Here is a 19,104-nt window from a genome sequence, read left to right as displayed (position 1 = left end):
TTATTTGTAGAGGTATTGAAAAGATATTGGTGTGGCAAGTCTACAGATATAAAGAAATTATTTGATTGAAAAATTAATTTTGCTAATTTGGCAATAGGGGACGACTTTTGAGATTTTTCTGCCAGTTGGCTGAAAAGAGTGGAAATATCAACGTCTGTCCAATTTGTTGATTTCAAAAAATTTCCGTGGTCAATTACCAGTTTACTTTTCACCATTTACTTGCCTGACTGTCCGGAATATCATATCAAAATTTCAGATTCACAACCCCACGCAGTATTTGATGCGACGCGGTCGAACATTGACAATTTAACTGCTAAAAGGCTTAAAAAATCAATGGTGGTCTTGTCTCATGATCTCCATGCGCATGATAAAGCATGAGGGCGTTGCAGACTTTAAAGTAACCATAACACCATCAAGGAGATTGGCATTGGTTCTGAAATCATATGAACCAAAGTCGTGTATTTTTGATTGCAGAAAAAGCTAAGGAAGTTCAAAGTTCTCAAGAAAACCAGAGCAAAACTCCTTGTCAGGCAATTCTTTGGCAGTTCCTTTGAACTTGATAACAAGACATATAGTGATGCTGTATCCAGCGACTCCAAAGCTGATGTACACAACAATTACAACTGGGTGGAGGAACCTAAATTCGTTCCAAATGAAGAAAGTATTGACATTGTAAGCGAAACTTTCGTCGTCGAAGTATTGGTACATGCTTCGCTGTTCGAAGGCCTGGCCGACCAAACTGAAATCGTACAGGAATTAGGCCTACTCAATGATTATACTCCTACCCAGAACGCTGCAGACGGAGCTGTCGCAGAGGACGTACCCAATGCTACGTCAACTAAGAATATTGCATACCAGCTGTCGAAGATGAAGTACTCAATGTTACTCCAACGAAGAACATTGCATACCCAGCTGTCGTAGATGAAGCACTCAATGCTATTCCAACGAAGAACATTGCAGACCCAGCTGTCGTAGATGAAGCACTCAATGCTATTCCAACGAAGAACATTGCATACCCAGCTGTCGTAGATGAAGCACTCAATGCTATTCCAACGAAGAACATTGCAGACCCAGCTGTCGTAGATGAAGCACTCAATTCTATTCCAACGAAGAATATTGCATACCCAGCTGTCGTAGGTGAAGTACTCTAAGCTACTCCGACGAAGAACGCTGCAGACCCGCCATCTCTCCTCGAGGAACTACATGTTCTCAATAACACACATACCGAGAATGCTGTAGACCGAACTGACGAAGAGGAATCAGTAGAATTTACTCCTTCTGTTGTTAATGTAACTGTAGCTCAAACTTTCGAAGTTGAAGTACCCAATGATGTTCACATCATTTATACCATGTATGGACCTCCTACACCCGCTGCCAAATGTTTTCCGGTAGTAGAGGGAGAAACTGAAGAGGCTTACAACTGTAACACTGACAAGGTAGGGTTCATACATGTATATAGGTTTGTTTGTAAGGCCAAAACTATAAGAACAGTACCTGTAGTACATACTGTAAGCTTACAAAATGCACAAAACAAAACAGAAAAGAAAAGGTGTCTGTGAATTATTCTCCTAAACATTTTTCCTCAAGGCCGCCAGGTGGCGGCAGTGACACCAAGAAAGTGTGACATTGCGTCAAAATCAAGGCCATATATTAACAATCCAACAGTAAGATCGATACCGGCTGTACCCCTGAAGAAAGATAGCTTTTCAATAAATAGAAGCTAATATTTTAAATTAGTTTTCAACAATGGTGTCTACAGCAACTTTTATGCATTTAATATTCATTCAAAATTTTGGGGTACACCATATGTTATAGATCTTGCTCCTACCAAAAACAGCGCAGCTGTATCTTTCGCAGATGAAGCAAATCGTCATCAGCCCACACCTGCTGCCAGATACGAACTAGGAAGATGTCGAAATAATTCGTCTCTTTATATTGATGTGATCATGACACGGGATGCCTTCTGCATACATGCTCATGAATTACATTCCAGCCGACTTTCACAGATATCCCGATTTATTTAAATATGTAAAACTTTTGAACTCGCCAAAGAATACATTAATAAAACTAACTAATTTTTTGTCAAAGTCTCTCCAACTACTCTAATCATATTGTAAGCAAATTCGTATTCTTTTGTTGATGTTAAAAAACCTTCGCATGTATATTCGTATTTCTATTGTATATAGGTAGTTTTGTGCTCTACGCAATGTAATTTTGTTTAGCAATAAACCTTATTCTATTCTATTCCATTTTATTCTATGAAAGCTTACAATGACAGCTTTCGACAGTACCCGGTCAATAAAATAGATCTCCGAACATAACTTACATTTTATAACATTCTGACAGATTTATTCTTGTCCGAAAAAGGCTGGAAAGGTTTGGAGAATTTTGCGGCGCATACAGAGAGCGTTCACTTCTGCTAGAAGTAATGGAACACAAAGTTGTGACCATAATGCAGAGACTCTGTACAAGGTGTGCCACAGATGCCGATTGCAAAACTGTCGACGAAGACGGGGAACGAGATCTTGCCCGCTTGATTGCAAACAGCACCGTGCTCTCGGGGAGGAGAAGGAGAAAGAGACGTTTAACAGTTGAAGAGGAGACTTTCGATATAACATTGAATACGAAGAGAACTGTTGCGTGCTCGATCTGGGAGCTTTAGTCAGCAAGGATACGGTAAGATTAATGTAGAAGGTTGCTAGCATGATGCAAACCATGACTTTTGACAGAAGCTATGGGTCAAATTGGTAGTCCCCATATGAAGGCGACTTTATATGCAATATACTGTCTTTTCATCGACAAACCACCGGTTCCTAATATTCAGGCCAAACCCACCTTATGATGGTCCGTATTAGAGGATCACAATACACGCATGGTAACGACCAATAGCAGTAGACTGTCAACTTGGAAGCCAGGCCTAGGTTTTAAAGGGGCTGCTGCATGTTTCGCAGGTGACCTATAAATAGGGTTGCGTCATTTGTACGGACGAGTGCCGCGGCGGAATAATACGAGGTGTCCCACAAAATACTCCACCGGTTTTTACGGGGTGTTTAATTTCAAAATTTGAGTACCTTAAAAAGCGTAAAAAAGGCATATCAAGGCTTGTTTGCTAAGTGTAATAGATGATTGAAAGAAATGAACTTCGAACAACAATGTCTGGTCCATAGTTTGGAATCCGGGAGAATTACCTTAGCATTTTAGTTGGGACACCACGTAGGCCTAAAAGGGGAAAAAATATTGAGTAATCAGTGAGGTTTCAGGCGTATATAAAGTTTGGGTACTGTCGGAAACCCCTTCTTGCCTTGCATACAACTTGTAGAAATATGGATGAGCCACTGCCTAAAAGAAAGCGTTGTTATTCCGTGTCGGAGAAGCTGCGATACCTTCGAGACTTTGAGATTGCCATTGGAAATGGCACTGTGCGAACGATGACAGAATTTGCCAACCACCACAACATACCTTTTGAGACGTTTCGCAGGTGGAACCGTCATGACCTGGAATTGAAGGAGGAGCAGAACCGGGGCAAAGACCGAAAGGTGAAGCAGAGGTTGATTGGTTACTGGCCTGAGGTCGAAGACCAACTAGAAATTTGGTTCCGGGATGTTCGGCGAAGACGTCTACCTGTTGTGATCCAGGATGTCCAGGAGAAGGCCGTGCAACTATTCCAGACCTGGTGGGATGCCCGCCCAGAAGAGCGCCGACAACTCGCCACAGAGGCAAAACCACTAATGCATGATTTCCATGCATCCAACGGCTGGGTGGAACTTTTTATGAAGAGGAAGGACATCAGCTTAAAATCCAAAATCCAAAATCCAAAATTCATTTGCATTTGTTTTCTTACAATATGCAATGTATCCAGAACTGAAGATTCTAGAATTGAGTTTTTTGAAAACATAAAAAAATAAAGAAATGAGAAACCAAAATGAAAGGTAACTAATATACATGGTCTGCAGAATAGACCCTGCCGTCATATATCTGCATTGATTTTTTGCTAACCGAAAGTTGCGATACATTCTATCACGCAACGGCAGTCCTGGCGTAACCATACAACAGGGCTGGACACTTTTTCTTAAGGGATATGTTAACCTCCACACCAGCCCACCGTGACAATTTTCTGAAATTAATCACAACAATTAGGCCATTTAAAAAGGAAACAGCACTAATATTGCCCTTACATAAAATTTAGGCCTTATTTAGCGCGGCTTCAACAGTATCATTCTGAAGGCCATATCTTAAATGAGGTCAATGTTTTAGATAATTGTGTGACCGGTAAATCAATGTCCAGTCCTAATCAACCGGAGACAATGATCACGAGAAGGTAATCTGGCCTGACCGGATGAAATTAATGAATTTAATTTGATTCACGGCATTCCGAGAACCACTTCACGCCAAGGACATTGCAACATTGTTCAGGTGAGTTTTTATCAAGACATAAACTTGCAAGAATTTTTCTTGACATGATGCTCACTTTTTTTATTCGCCTTCCAACTAAGTTCTGTATAGCCGTACTGAACGGGGTTTTGCACTATCATGTAGCAACGCGAACGTGCGCAAAGTGCGCGGATGTAATAGCCCGCGTTAGTGGATATTTTTTGGATTTGGCAGGGCGTTTGGCACCTGAAACGTCCATGTGGTTCGGCAGGACGTTTCCGCGCACTGTTCAACGCGCGTCTCGTGTAAGTCGTTCTACGTGGTTTTCTTACCAAAATAAAACATTATAAGGAAACTTACATTTATCTCTATTTTCGATTAAGAGGGCAATTACTTTTCGACTTCAAAATAATCCAGTGCACTTTCATAAAAAAATCATTGCAAAAGAATTGAACAATTTAAAGTAAAAGTAAGTAGAATAATAGTAATGTGAAAAAATGAATTGAAAAAATTATTCCAAGTGGAGTCGAACCCACGGTGTAGTTGGCAAAATACATCTCAGTAAAAAATGCTATGCTTGATAGAGCCAGTTTTGCAGGACATCGTTCTACACGAAAACAGTTGGAACCGGCTTCGAGCCAGCTCGAGGCGGGTCAGGATAATTTTTACCGTGTAGAACGAAATCAGAACCGTCTTCAAGTGACCTGACCCGAGGCGCGTTTGCGCTGCAGTCTCGAGTCACTTGAGGCGGGTTGGAGCCACTTCTCGTGTGAAACCGTACTGGCCTCGAGTCACTTTGCGCACGGTACTAAAATCGAGTAGCGCGGTATATGATCCACCGAATAAAGAGTCACATGCGCCACCAAGCGACGGGTGAGTGGTTTAAGTGGCCTGAACTGACCTGGGGCGGGCGACTTGATCCGTCTCCGTGTAGACAGCGCAAAGCCAGTTACAGGTGATCCGGCTTCAAGTGGCTCGAGGTGAGGAGGGTTAGAACCGTCCTCGTGTAAAAGTAACTGCCAATCGTACATATACCACGCACTAATACGACGTTGTCCACGCTTATAAGGCTGAATTAACCAGCTGTTACAATCGTTTTAAGAACGCAATGCTTGTTTTTGTTTTTTTTAGATACCAGATGTTGCATGATTGTGCATTCAGAGAGTGTCCACGTTGGTCCAAATTGCCTTCTTCAGTCGAGAATCAGATAAACCCATTCGTCTCTTATTCTGTAGAAGATGTAAAATGTTACCTCCAGTGTATACGTAAGTTCTAAATCGAACTGTTTCCAATTTTTAAGGGTTGACCATAGGTACCGCCATTTTGGTTAGAACTTGAAATCATGAAGTAATTAGAACTCCTTCAAAACGTAGTGAATGCTCATTTAAAACCCTGTAGGCTGTTCTCTGGAAAACAAATATCAGAATCCAGCCCGTGAAATGAGCATTCACTACGGACGTTTTGAAACAGTTTTAATTGCTTTAGGAGGTCTAGCCAAAACGGCGGTACCTGTTGTCAACCCTTAACTGATTCGAAACAGCATTCCTATATAGCCTAGCTTTATTCCGATCATGTTCAAAAATCGAAATAAATTTTCAAATAATAATTTACGTCACTACTGATCAAAAATGTATTCGGGATGGTTTTGAAAACTCCAACATTTTATTAGAATTTCTGAAGACAGTAGACTTTAAAAAACAACAAGCGCACTCACTATCCCCGACCTTTCTTTTGGTTCCAGATCGCTTTTGTTATATTTCAATTTGGGCAGTGGTAGTGCAGTTGAAAAGAGTAGGCCACATTATGAAAATGTCGTGGGTTCGACTCCCGGCCGAATCACTGCTTGGTTCCCTAAATGGTCGAGTTCAAGTGGTTGCTCCTTGAAACCCCTGATTGATTTCTGTGGAGACCAGGGTTATGATTATGGGATCCGAAAAGCGCTTCAAACAGGGAAACATGGAAAGGCGTTACATGTATATTAGAATTCAATTTTGTTATCATTGTTAATATGTTATTTGTCTTTTCTACTAGTAATTCCCGCAAGTCTCAGAAAATAGTCCTAGTACTTGGATTAATTGTCTGGGTCGTTATCGTGGTGTTCAACTACTACAAGTCTCCAGATCTCTTCTTTCGACATGAAAACGCCCGCGAGCCCTTGCTGATACCCGGAGGTTTGCCCAAGTATGCCGGAAAGAAGAATTTGACCGCTAGCTGCGATAAGGTAAGCCCAATACTAGATCATTATTGCTTTTGTAATTTTCTATTATTTCTTAGTCACCATTCCTGTTGCTCCGAAAACGAACTTGATAGACGGTTGATTTATCATTTGAAGGTAACTCAACATCGGGGACAAATGACCTGCGACAAGTGGGTGGTGATCACGACGATCTTCAATTTGACCGACGCCGTGAAGGACCTACTGAAGATGCCAAAGTGGTGCGTGGTGCTGGTCGGTGACAAGAAGGGCCCAAAACAGGTGCCGCCCTTTCCCAATCTTGTCTTTCTCGACGTGGCCTGGCAGGAGCGGTGTTCGTACCACATCTGCCGACATCTGCCCTGGAATCACTTCGGCCGAAAGAACATCGGCTTCATATACGCCGTGGCTAACGGGGCCAAGTGGATCTACGACACCGGCGACGATAACTTCCCCAGGTTTCCCAAATCCGAGCCACTCCTTGATTCTTCAATTAAATTTGATCTAATACAGGTCGCTGGACACGTGTACAATCCCTACATTCCATACATCAAACCCAATACCACTTTCTGGCCGAGAGGGTTGCCGCTGGATAAAGTCAAAGATCCAAATACGAAGAACATGAAAGTGATCGGTGCCGTCAAGCCGGAAAAGGTCGCAGCGATCAACTTCCTAGCCCGAACCGACCCAGATGTGGACGCCATCTATATGCTAACACAGATGATTCCGTTTCAATTCGAGATGGTGGAGAAATATCACACACTACCACATTACGTCATGTCGCCCTACAACGCCCAGGCAACGATGCATGCTCAGTTCGCCTTCTGGGGTCTTCTGCTGCCGGCAAGCGCAGAAGGGCGCGTGTCGGTATATGGCGGTCGTATTTCACTCAACGGTTGGTCTGGGATACTGACGGTCACATCGCTTTCGGTCCGCCATACGTCAATCAAATCCGTAACGCGCATTCGTATACTATGGTCGAGTTTCACAACGAAATGGATGTCTACTATAAAGCAAGTCGACTGATCAACTTCCTGGTCAATTGGATCCCGAAAACCGTTTCGTTGGCGCAGAACTTTATCGACCTTTATATAGAACTCTACCAGATCGATATTATTGGGCGGGCGGATATCGATTTAGCCATGGCCTGGATTCGTGATCTGGAATGTGTCGGCTATACCTTTCCGCCAGTCAAAGTTACGAAAGACTTCGCGTATTTGATACAAGGTGGAAGCGTCACGATGCTCGATCAACTTGTGTCAAACTCGGACCGAGATGTTTTATGGCTCACGTTCGAGACGGAGTCCGGCAATCTATACCGATCAAATAGTACGTGGACCACTGGGAGGAATATTCTTCTAGAATACGCTGTTGAACGTGGAAGTCGATTGTCGAAGATGGGTTATAAGTATTTTATCTTTCTTGACGACGACACGAAGATACTCCTCACCTACAAGGGTCGGCGATGGAACGGTGAAGGTGGTTGCAAGAGCAATGATCGGTGGAGGTGCTTTGAACGGTTCTTGAGTGCTCACGAGCCAGCTGTTAGCTATCCTCATTACACTGTAACTGGTCATGTTTTCTTTAATGAGACGGCACTCGTTAATCTAAACTACCATTTCGATGCGAAGATGGTGGCTTACCATCGTGAAACCTTGTCCTTCCTGATGCCCTACAGTACAGAGTTTGAAGGGGAATCCTGGTGGGCATCGAGTATTATGAATTGTGCCCTCGCCAATATGTTGTATAGCTCCAGCAGGTACCAGTACAATGTTCTTCACATTCGAAATGACCAGCGAGGTCATAGTGATGGATACAAAGCAGCAATCAATTACCGATTGGTATTGCAATACGTGCTGTCGGCGCTTCGGCCAAATGTAGACGGAAAGCCAAATCCATTGTTGAACTGTACCAGACCTCATTTGCCTATCAGACGAGCGTTGAGGATACACGGCCAGCCAAAACTAAAGAAGGAAAAAACCTACATAGTAAACTATAATTTCATTAAGAAATATTTCAAACTCAATCACTCTTACACGCAAAGTAAGCTGAATTGGCTGAAAAATCCCGCGCTTAAAACTATTCTCTTTGGGGGTAAAGACTTTACTGAATTCGACAATTCATTTAAACCTGACTATTCCTTTATTATCCCTGAACGACCTTAATAACTGACTTAAACAAATGCTCACTTCATGGCCAGCCAAACAGTTTCGCTCATTGCTATTCTGGAGCAAAAGCGACTTCTTTACGCCATCGATTCCCTGGAGCGAAGATTCATTCCAAGTTCTGTAAGATATAACTTTGGGTTCATGAGAAAGCAGTGAATTTACCAGCCTAGTCTTACCTCCAGTGTGGGAATGGAGCTATTGCATAGCGATACATGCAGCTTATAACACGCCTGTATTAGACCGCGTATTTGCAAGGATACTGGTCATAGTAGTGTCAGTGTGGGGATGGCATGCATCCATGTTGAATAGGTTTTAGCCACAACGCAAACAAGGTAGATAAATGTATATTTATTTAGAAGCTTTGGAAGGACATTTTGGTTGTGAGAAAGTGATAAGTATTTGGTGCAGGAGCGGCTCTCCTGGGACCTCACAAACGACTAATTCCCGCTACTTCCAGCGGGTGCATCCTGGCTGAGAAACGAAAGGGGATTTCGCACACCAACGATTCAGTCTACTTTTTACATTTTCTCGGGCGGTGGAAATGAACCGTCTCATTTTCTATTCAAATTCCTTTCCTCCATTTCAGAATGTATTTCCAATTTTGTCTGTGGACAGTACAGAAGCGATTCATAAACGCTAAAATATTCTTATCAAATTTTTCTGTGGACAACAAATCACTCTGAAATCGCCCTCTCTTCAATTTCGAAATCCTTAACCAAATTTCTTTCTGGACACGTCCAATTCAAAAAAAAATCTATTAACTAACTTTCTCTGTGGACATTCTTCAACAACCTACTTTCACATTTGAAACAGTTTTCCTTATTCTTCTGTTGACAATTGAAATTATGAAATGTTTCAAAAAATATTCTCAACAAATCTTGCAGTGGAAAAAATAACCCTAACTTTATCTCCCTTCTATCTCGAAATCTATTTGCAATTTTTTCAGTGGACACTTTCAAATCGTAAATATTTGAATCAAATTTTTTGTTTACAAATGCATACGCAAGATGTTTAACGGCTCAGTCTCAAAGCCATATTTTTCTGTGGACAAAATAATATCATAAAAAGTTCATTTGTCAAAGCCCATCTTTTTCACTGGACCAAAAAAATGTCCACAAAATGTTTCATTTCTCTATATCAATGCCACATTACTCTGTAGACCAGAATATGTCCACAAAAATCTTGAGTTCTAGATTTCAAAGCCCTTTTCCTTGAGGACAAAAAGCGTCCACGAAATGTTTAATTTATCTGTCTCAAAGCCATACTTTTCAGTGCACCAAAACACGTCCACAAATGTATAATTCTCTATACCACTGCCACATTATACTCAGTTGATCAAAATCTGCATGTCCCAAAAAACTTTATTTCTCAACTTCAAAGCCATTTAGAAGAGAGATAAAAACCGTCCGCAAAGTGTTAAATTTCCTCCGTCTGAAAAACATGTTTTTGAGTCGACTAAAATGTTCCTTAAAGAGTTTATTCTTCAATCTCGAAGCCAAATTGTTTAGTGCACGGAAAAATGTCCACAAATGTTCGATTTCTTTATTTAAAGCAACATTGCCCAGTGGACCAAAACATGTCCACAAAAATCGTTTATTTCTCCATCACAGAGCCATTTCTTTGAGGGCCAAAAAAGTGTTCACAATGTTAAATTTCTCAGTCTTAAAGGTCATAAAAAAGGTCAATATCGAAGCAATATTTTTCAGTGCACCAAATAATGTCCACAAAATGTTAGTAATCAATATTTCTATGCCACATTACTCAGTGGACCAAAAAACGCCCACAAAATTCACAATTTCGAAAAAAATTTCAAGCTGAAGGCCATCATTTTCAGTGGACTAAAAGGCGCCCTTAAATAGCATACTTTGACAATCTCGAACACAAAATTTTCAGTTCACGAAAAACATGTCCACAAACTTCTCCACTTCGAAGGGAGGCCACAAAATGTTTGACATCAAAATTGCCTTGCCAAATTACTCAGTGGACCAAAAAATGCCAACAAAATTCTAAAAATTCTAAATGTTTTTCAGGCGCAAAGTCGTATTTTTCAGTGGACAAAAAAGGCGTCCTTAAATAGCTTACTTTTCAATCTCGAACACTAATTTTTTTGTGCATGAAAAAATTTCCACAAAATGTCAAATTTCTCTGTCTCAAACCCATATTTCACAGTGGACTAAAGAACCACCTTATAAACCGAAGAGTGTCCTCAAAAAAAAATTCTCCTCAATTTCAAAGCCATACTTGTCCGATGACCAAAAGGCGTCCACAAAAGGTTAATTTCTCATTCGTGTTTTTCAACTTTGTCCACAGTGAGATATTATATGAATCTAGAAATGGAAGAGAAAGATGTGATGGCCTTTTGTCCCTCAAGATTTTTGGTTCAAAATTCGATGAGAATATATTTTGCTAACATTTTTAGTTAAATGTCCACGGAATATTAAGGAAAAAGGATTTCGAAATGGAAGAAAGATATTTTAAGAATTATGTCTTGTCCACTGAGAATTTTGCTGGTAAGTCGATTCAATTTTTTTTACTGAAACAGTCCACAGATAAATTTGGCAAAATTTTCGAGGAAGATATTTTGATTCTTGAAAACATATTGTCCATAGATAAATTATGTGGAGGATTTTGACTGTACTAGGGAAATTTGAAGACATGTCAACAAAGAATTTTTTAGTAATATACGATTTAGTTTCAATAACATCTAGCAGTCTACAGAGAAATTTGTGAGAGAATGTTCAGAAATGAAACGTTAGAGATTTGATGAGAGAAGTTTGTCCACAGATTATTTTGTTCATTATTTAGTTTGATATATCAATGAAATTACACTGTCCACAGTTAAATTTGAAACAAAGATTTCGAAATGGAAGAGGGATGTAATTTTGATTCTTGAAAGAATGAAAGAACTTGTCCACAAATGAATTTGTGAAAGGAATTCTAATTGAAAGAGAGAGATTTGATGAGGAATGTCTTGTCCACTGATAATTTGTTCATAATTTAGTTGCATAGATCATTGAACTTATATTTTCCACATACAAAATGATGCGCCCATGCTACACAGGACATTCTCAGCAGCAGAAAATAGGGAGCTTTCAGGCCGGATAAGGGACGCTCTCATGGCAAATTATGTGGTTAAATGGAAAAATGAGGTGGTGAACATGCCAAAACTACGAACGTTTAAGTTGTTAAAACAGGAATTCGGTACGGAGAGATTTTATGTTTTATTGCCACTAAGTAGGGCAATTAGGTCTACAATAGCAAGAATGCGTAACGGTACATTCCCTCTAGGTATAGAATTAGGACGATATCGGGGTGTGCCGCTTGAAAATAGAACCTGTAAGAACTGTGGTGATGAAAAAGTGGAAGATGAGTTCCATTTTCTTTTGGAGTGTACAAAATATAGCCGAGAGCGGGTGGACTTGCTGTTGGATATTGGTGAAAATGTTGGTTCCATGGACCGGAGCGGTGGACTGAATGCGCTTCTGTCGAGTCCGGCAGTGGCAGCCTAGCTAGCTATATACGACTCATCTACGTAATGCGTAAATAAACCGCCTCAAATCTTAAGTAGAATAAGTCGTGTATGGTCGGACCACCCCTCCCTTTGCCGCGGTCGACATGTTGCGCTCCCGTTTACAAATTATGAATTATTGTGTCTCGTAAGCCGTTGCAGGCTGGCTTTTTGTAAAAGGTGACACGTTAATAAAATATATATATACAAAATCGGAATTATTTTTCGAAATTAAGTTATAGGCCTATACCTGACAATTTATTGTCCACAGAAAAATTTGGAAAAGAAATGCGAAAAGAAAGAGCAGAGAGAGATTTGATGAGTGATGTCGTGTCCACTAAGAATCTTGTTGATAATATAGTTTGATATAATAGACTATCCACAAATAAATTTGAAAAAAGATTTCGAAGTGGAAGAGATGTTTTGATTCAGTATTTCTTTATTTCTCTAAGAATGCATGGAAGGAAAGAGAGAGAGATTTGATGAGAGATGTCTTGTCCACTGAGAATTTTGCTGATGATAAAGTTTGATATTGAACTTATAATGTCCACAGAGAATTTTGGGAAATGGTTTCGAAATGAGAGAGATTAAGATTTGATTACAACATATCGGATATGGAGATAATTTAAACAGATTTAGAGCGGATGAGAAAAGTAATAACAGAAATAAGCTGCTGAACCTACACATGTCAAAAGGTTAATCATGTGCATGAAGCATACTTGAAGGACTGTTTCTTGTATGTTTGAAGAATTGCAAATCTTTTCAAAGCTTAAAGAGAAAAGAGATAATTGGTATGTAAACAAATACAATGTAGTTTGATTCAGAGTGATTTGAAGATCATAACAAAACTTCCTTAACAACTTACCCATTCAAAAATAATTACAATAATAAATATCGCTGCACATGTGTCCACTGAAGAGTGAACAACGAACGTGAGAATGGTCGCCCAGACTTAAATCGCGACGTATATAACGACGGCATGACGTTCAGTTTGCGCGGGATTATTTGCAGTGCATGTTGGGTGAATAGTTCCGCCGAGTACCGATTAGATATGAAATGGTCGATCTTGGCGCTGAATATTAACGGTTTTCGTGGTGTAGTGGTTATCACATCTGCCTAACACGCAGAAGGTCCCCGGTTCGAAACCGGGCGGAAACTTGGTTTTTGGATATTTTGTATATTTTCTAAGCACATCTTCTTCAGCACACAGAATTATTTAGTCGCAACCACTGTTTATTTTTTGCAAGAAGTTAATTGGGGAAGTACATTATTTGGTGATATTTTAGGGTAAAATATCATTGCGTATTGGTGATTTTTGTATGACAACACACTTTCCCGGTCAAACGTTTGGGCTACTGGTCGTGAATGGAGAAATTTTGTTTTATTACCCTGTCTATTTCACCCACAAGGTTGTATCACAACCTACAAGCATAAACATAATTATTATATTGATATTGTTGTGATTTTTTTAATATATTTGTCCACCAGACTCTAAACGAGTGACAGCACGCGCAGCCTCTCCACTTTCGGGCTTCTCCATATCAACCTGGGCAATTTCAGACAAATTGGACCAAGGATAGGAACATGCATAAGAGCATCCTGACGTAATCGGTGGTTTTAAATATACTCCGCCTCTTGATACGATGTAGGAGCATCGAAAACCTGCATCTCAGGATGGCATAAGAGAAGCTCTGAACATAATAGGACGGGGCGGAAACTTTATTTTGTATATTTCAAATATATTTTTAAGCACACAAAATTTTTGAATCGCAAAATTTTTTTATATTTTTCATGAAGCGAATCGGTGAAGTATATCATTTGGTGATATTTTGATTAAAATATCATTCCGTATAATGGTGCTTTTTGTATGACTACACAATGAAAACACACGTTTTAATTTTCTTTTACCCTGTCTATTTCACCCACTTGGTTATGTAGTACATAATTAATATCATTGTGACGGGCTACAGGATGTGCCTCTTCTCTTGTTGGCCTCAACGATTATTTTGTTTCACCTACTCCGCGATTCGTGGCGCACACTCCTCTGGGGATATTACCTATATAATACTGGTGCAGTTTGTATTCAATTTCAATTTATTTCAATTTATTTCATCTTGTTAATGCCCATTGGGCTGTTACAGATATATATGAATAGAAGACATGCAATGATACAAAGCAGTGAAAGGTATATACAAATTAATAGGGGTACATATCATAAATATAAGCAGCAATGCGAACAAAGGCAGGGGTGGAAATACAGGTTAAGAGATATTTAAATTTGTCGATGTCGGGTAGATTTACAAAGCTTGTATCAACTGTAGAAATATATTTAAACATTGCTTCCCGAGTGACGTCATCTCCTTTGCAAAATTGGCATTTTCTTTGTTCCCTTGGGATATTGTTATGTCGCCCAGACTCGACTGCGAGTTGGTGAGAGCCGGTTCTTAATTTTGTCAATAGATGTCTTTGTTTAGTGTTGTTAATAATAGAAAGATAGTCCTCCAAGTACAATGAAGTTTTAATATGTTTGAATATAGATAAACGTCCCCCAGAAGCTGTTTTTGAAGTAGTCTTTGAAATTTCATCTCTCCAAAATAATGACAACTATCAAACACACCTTCCTGGTCAATCGCTTGGTGTACGCGGGCCGTAGATGGAGAAATATTTCTTTTATTACCTGTCTCTTTCACCCACATGGGTATACATATGTACCACAACCTTACATGAAGCATAATACATGATTATTATATTGATATTGTTGTGATTTTTTTAATATATTTGTCCACCAGTCTCTAAACGAGTGACAGCACGCGCAGCCTCTCCTCTTTCGGGCTTTTCCATATCAACCTGGGCAATTTCAGACAAATTGGACCAAGGATAGGAACATGCAGAAGAGCATCCTGACGTAATCGGTGGTTTTAAATATACTCCGCCTCTCGATACGATGTAGGAGCATCGAAAACCTGCATCTCAGGATGGCATAAGAAGAGAAGCTCTGAACATAATAGGACGGGAACTTGCATGAGGAGAGATGTGAACATCAGTAGGGAATTGAAATGTGTTTCCTGCCCTTCCCATCATCATTCTTATTCCCTTCCCTCTCCGTTCCTTCTTCTTTCCCTTCTTCCATACATGACCCTAGTCTCCTGGGCAGCTCGTTTTGTTTCGCCAAATCCACGTTTCGTGGCAGACACGACAGGTGTGTGAAGATACGAGACAAGACCACTAATGAATATTCATAGGTTGGAGGGTCGAGGCCTATCAATTAGACGAGTGCATGTTTTTTACTCTCAAGTACATATTTGGAGAGGTATTGAAAAAATATTTGCTGTGGCAAGTCTACAGATATAAAGAAATTATTTGATGAAAAAATTAATTTCGAATTTTGCTAATTGGGTAATAGGGGGCGTGTTTTGAGTTTTTTCTGCCAGTTGGCTGAAAACAGTGGAAATATCAAAGTCTGTCTAATTTGTCGATTATAAAAAAATTTCCGTGGTCAATCACCAATTTCCATCGCACCAGTTACTCGCAAGACTAACCCGTATATCATATCCGAATTTCAGTTTCACTACTTGACGCGTTTGTTGATGCGTCGCGGTCAAACATTGACAATTTAACTGCTAAAAGGCTTAAAAAATCAATTGTGGTCTTGTCTCATACCAAAACCATGCATGTGGATCGATCAGCCCCGATGCACACCAACCTGATGTACAGATACAATGACTTTCCCGGCCCCTCACACGGCATCAACGGTTTCCGTGGTGTAGCGGTTATCACATCTGCCTAACACGCAGAAGGTCCCCGGTTCGAAACCGGGCGGAAACTTTATTTTGTATATTTTTAAATATATTTTTAAGCACATCTTCTTCAGCACACAGAATTTTTGAATCGCAAAAATTGTTTATATTTTTCATGAAGCGAATCGGTGAATTACATGTACATCATTTGGTGATATTTTGATTAAAATATCATTCCGTATAATGGTGCTTTTTGTATGACTACACAATGAAAACACACGTTTTAATTTTCTTTCACCCTGTCTATTTCACCCACTTGGTTATGTCACAAACTACATGAAGTACATAATTAATATCATTGTGATGTTGTGATTAATTTCATTTGTCCACGACTCTAAACGGGTTACAGGATGTGCCTCTTCTCTTGTTGGCCTCAACGATTATTCCGTTGTTTCACCTACTCCGCGATTCGTGGCGCACATCCTCTTGGGATATTACCTGTATAATACTGGTGCAGTTTGTATGACAACTATCAAACACACCTTCCTGGTCAATCGATTGGTGTACGCGGGCCGTAGATGGAGAAATATTTCTTTTATTACCTGTCTCTTTCACCCACATGGGTATACATATGTACCACAACCTTACATGAAGCATAATACATGATTATGATATTGATATTGTTGTGATTTTTTAAATATATGTCCACCAGTCTCTAAACGAGTGACAGCATGCGCAGCCTCTCCTCTTTCGCGCTTCTCCATATCAACCTGGGCAATTTCAGACAAATTGGACCAAGGATAGGAACATGCATAAGAGCATCCTGACGTAATCGGTGGTTTTAAATATACTCCGCCTCTCGATACGATGTAGGAGCATCGAAAACCTGCATCCCAGGATGGCATAGGAAGAGAAGCTCTGAACATAATAGGACGGGAACTTGCATGAGGAGAGATGTGAACATCAGTAGGGAATTGAAATGTGTTTCCTGCCCTTCCCATCATCATTCTTATTCCCTTCCCTCTGCGTTCAATATTCTTTCCCTTCTTCCATACATGTCCCTAGTCTCCTGGGCAGCTCGTTTTGTTTCACCAAATCCACGTTTCGTGGCAGACACGACAGGTGTGTGAAGATACCAGAACCATGTGGATCGATCAGCCCCGATGCACACCAACCTGATGTACAGATACAATGACTTTCCCGGCCCCTCACACGGCATCAACGGTTTCAGTGGTGTAGCGGTTATCACATCTGCCTAACACGCAGAAGGTCCCCGGTTCGAAACCGGGCGGAAACTTTATTTTGTATATTTTTAAATATATTTTTAAGCACATCTTCTCAGCACACAGAATTTTTGAATCGCAAAAATTGTTTATATTTTTCATGAAGCGAATCGGTGAATTACATGTACATCATTTGGTGATATTTTGATTAAAATATCATTCCGTACAATGGTGCTTTTTGTATGACTACACATTATGAAAACACACGTTTTAATTTTCTTTTCCCAGTCTATTTCACCCACTTGGTTTATATGTCACAAAGTACATGAAGTACATAATTAATATCATTGTGATGTTGTGATTAATTTCATTTGTCCACTAGACTCTAAACGGGCTACACGGGATGTGCCTCTTCTCTTGTTGGCCTCAACGATTATTCAGTTGTTTCACCTACTCCGTGATTCGTGGCGCACATCCTCTTGGGATATTACCTGTATAATACTGGTGCAGTTTGTATGACAACTATCAAACACACCTTCCTGGTCAATCGCTTGGTGTACGCGGGCCGTAAATGCAGAAATATTTCTTTTATTACCTGTCTCTTTCACCCACATGGGTATACATATGTACCACAACCTTACATGAAGCATAATACATGATTATGATATTGATATTGTTGTGATTTTTTAAATATATTTGTCCACCAGTTTCTAAACGAGTGACAGCACGCGCAGCCTCTCCTCTTTCGGGCTTCTCCATATCAACCTGGGAAATTTCAGACAAATTTGACCAAGGATAGGAACATGCATAAGAGCATCCTGACGTAATCGGTGGTTTTAAATATACTCCGCCTCTCGATACGATGTAGGAGCATCGAAAACCTGCATCCCAGGATGGCATAGGAAGAGAAGTTTGAACATAATAGGACGGGAACGTGCATGAGGAGAGATGTGAACATCAGTAGGGAATTGAAATGTGTTTCCTGCCCTTCCCATCATCATTCTTATTCCCTTCCCTCTCCGTTCCTTCTTCTTTCCCTTCTTCCATACATGACCCTAGTCTCCTGGGCAGCTCGTTTCGTTTCGCCAAATCCACGTTTCGTGGCAGACACGACAGGTGTGTGAAGATACCAAAACCATGCATGTGGATCGATCAGCCCCGATGCACACCAACCTGATGTACAGATACAATGACTTTCCCGGCCCCTCACTCGGCATCAACGGTTTCCGTGGTGTAGCGGTTATCACATCTGCCTAACACGCAGAAGGTCCCCGGTTCGAAACCGGGCGGAAACTTTATTTTGTATATTTTTAAATATATTTTTAAGCACATCTTCTTCAGCACACAGAATTTTTGAATCGCAAAAATTGTTTATATTTTTCATGAAGCGAATCGGTGAATTACATGTACATCATTTGGTGATATTTTGATTAAAATATCATTCCGTATAATGGTGCTTTTTGTATGACTACACAATGAAAACACACGTTTTAATTTTCTTTCACCCTGTCTATTTCACCCACTTGGTTATGTCACAAACTACATGAAGTACATAATCAATATCATTGTGATGTTGTGATTAATTTCATTTGTCCACGACTCTAAACGGGTTACAGGATGTGCCTCTTCTCTTGTTGGCCTCAACGATTATTCAGTTGTTTCACCTACTCCGCGATTCGTGGCGCACATCCTCTTGGGATATTACCCGTATAATACTGGTGCAGTTTGTATGACAACTATCAAACACACCTTCCTGGTCAATCGATTGGTGTACGCGGGCCGTAGATGGAGAAATATTTCTTTTATTACCTGTCTCTTTCACCCACATGGGTATACATATGTACCACAACCTTACATGAAGCATAATACATTATTATGATATTGATATTGTTGTGATTTTTTA

General features: G+C 40.1%; 4 non-coding genes across 4 annotated transcripts; all 4 read left to right on the top strand.

Moving 5' to 3' along the window:
- The first annotated feature begins 13,326 nt into the window (after positions 1 to 13,326).
- Trnav-aac (transfer RNA valine (anticodon AAC)) lies at positions 13,327 to 13,399 on the top strand. The gene has a single exon. It is a non-coding gene; the product is annotated as a tRNA-Val (tRNA).
- A 2,594-nt stretch (positions 13,400 to 15,993) lies between these two features.
- Trnav-aac (transfer RNA valine (anticodon AAC)) lies at positions 15,994 to 16,066 on the top strand. The gene has a single exon. It is a non-coding gene; the product is annotated as a tRNA-Val (tRNA).
- A 1,136-nt stretch (positions 16,067 to 17,202) lies between these two features.
- Positions 17,203 to 17,275, top strand: Trnav-aac (transfer RNA valine (anticodon AAC)). Its single transcript has one exon. It is a non-coding gene; the product is annotated as a tRNA-Val (tRNA).
- Positions 17,276 to 18,423: 1,148 nt separating this feature from the next.
- Trnav-aac (transfer RNA valine (anticodon AAC)) lies at positions 18,424 to 18,496 on the top strand. The gene has a single exon. It is a non-coding gene; the product is annotated as a tRNA-Val (tRNA).
- The last annotated feature ends 608 nt before the right edge of the window (positions 18,497 to 19,104 follow it).

Source organism: Lineus longissimus, chromosome 3 (genome assembly GCF_910592395.1).
Source record: "Lineus longissimus chromosome 3, tnLinLong1.2, whole genome shotgun sequence".
Taxonomy (NCBI): domain Eukaryota; kingdom Metazoa; phylum Nemertea; class Pilidiophora; order Heteronemertea; family Lineidae; genus Lineus; species Lineus longissimus.
Note: the sequence above shows the minus strand (reverse complement) of the source record. Positions and strands in the feature narration are given on the sequence as shown.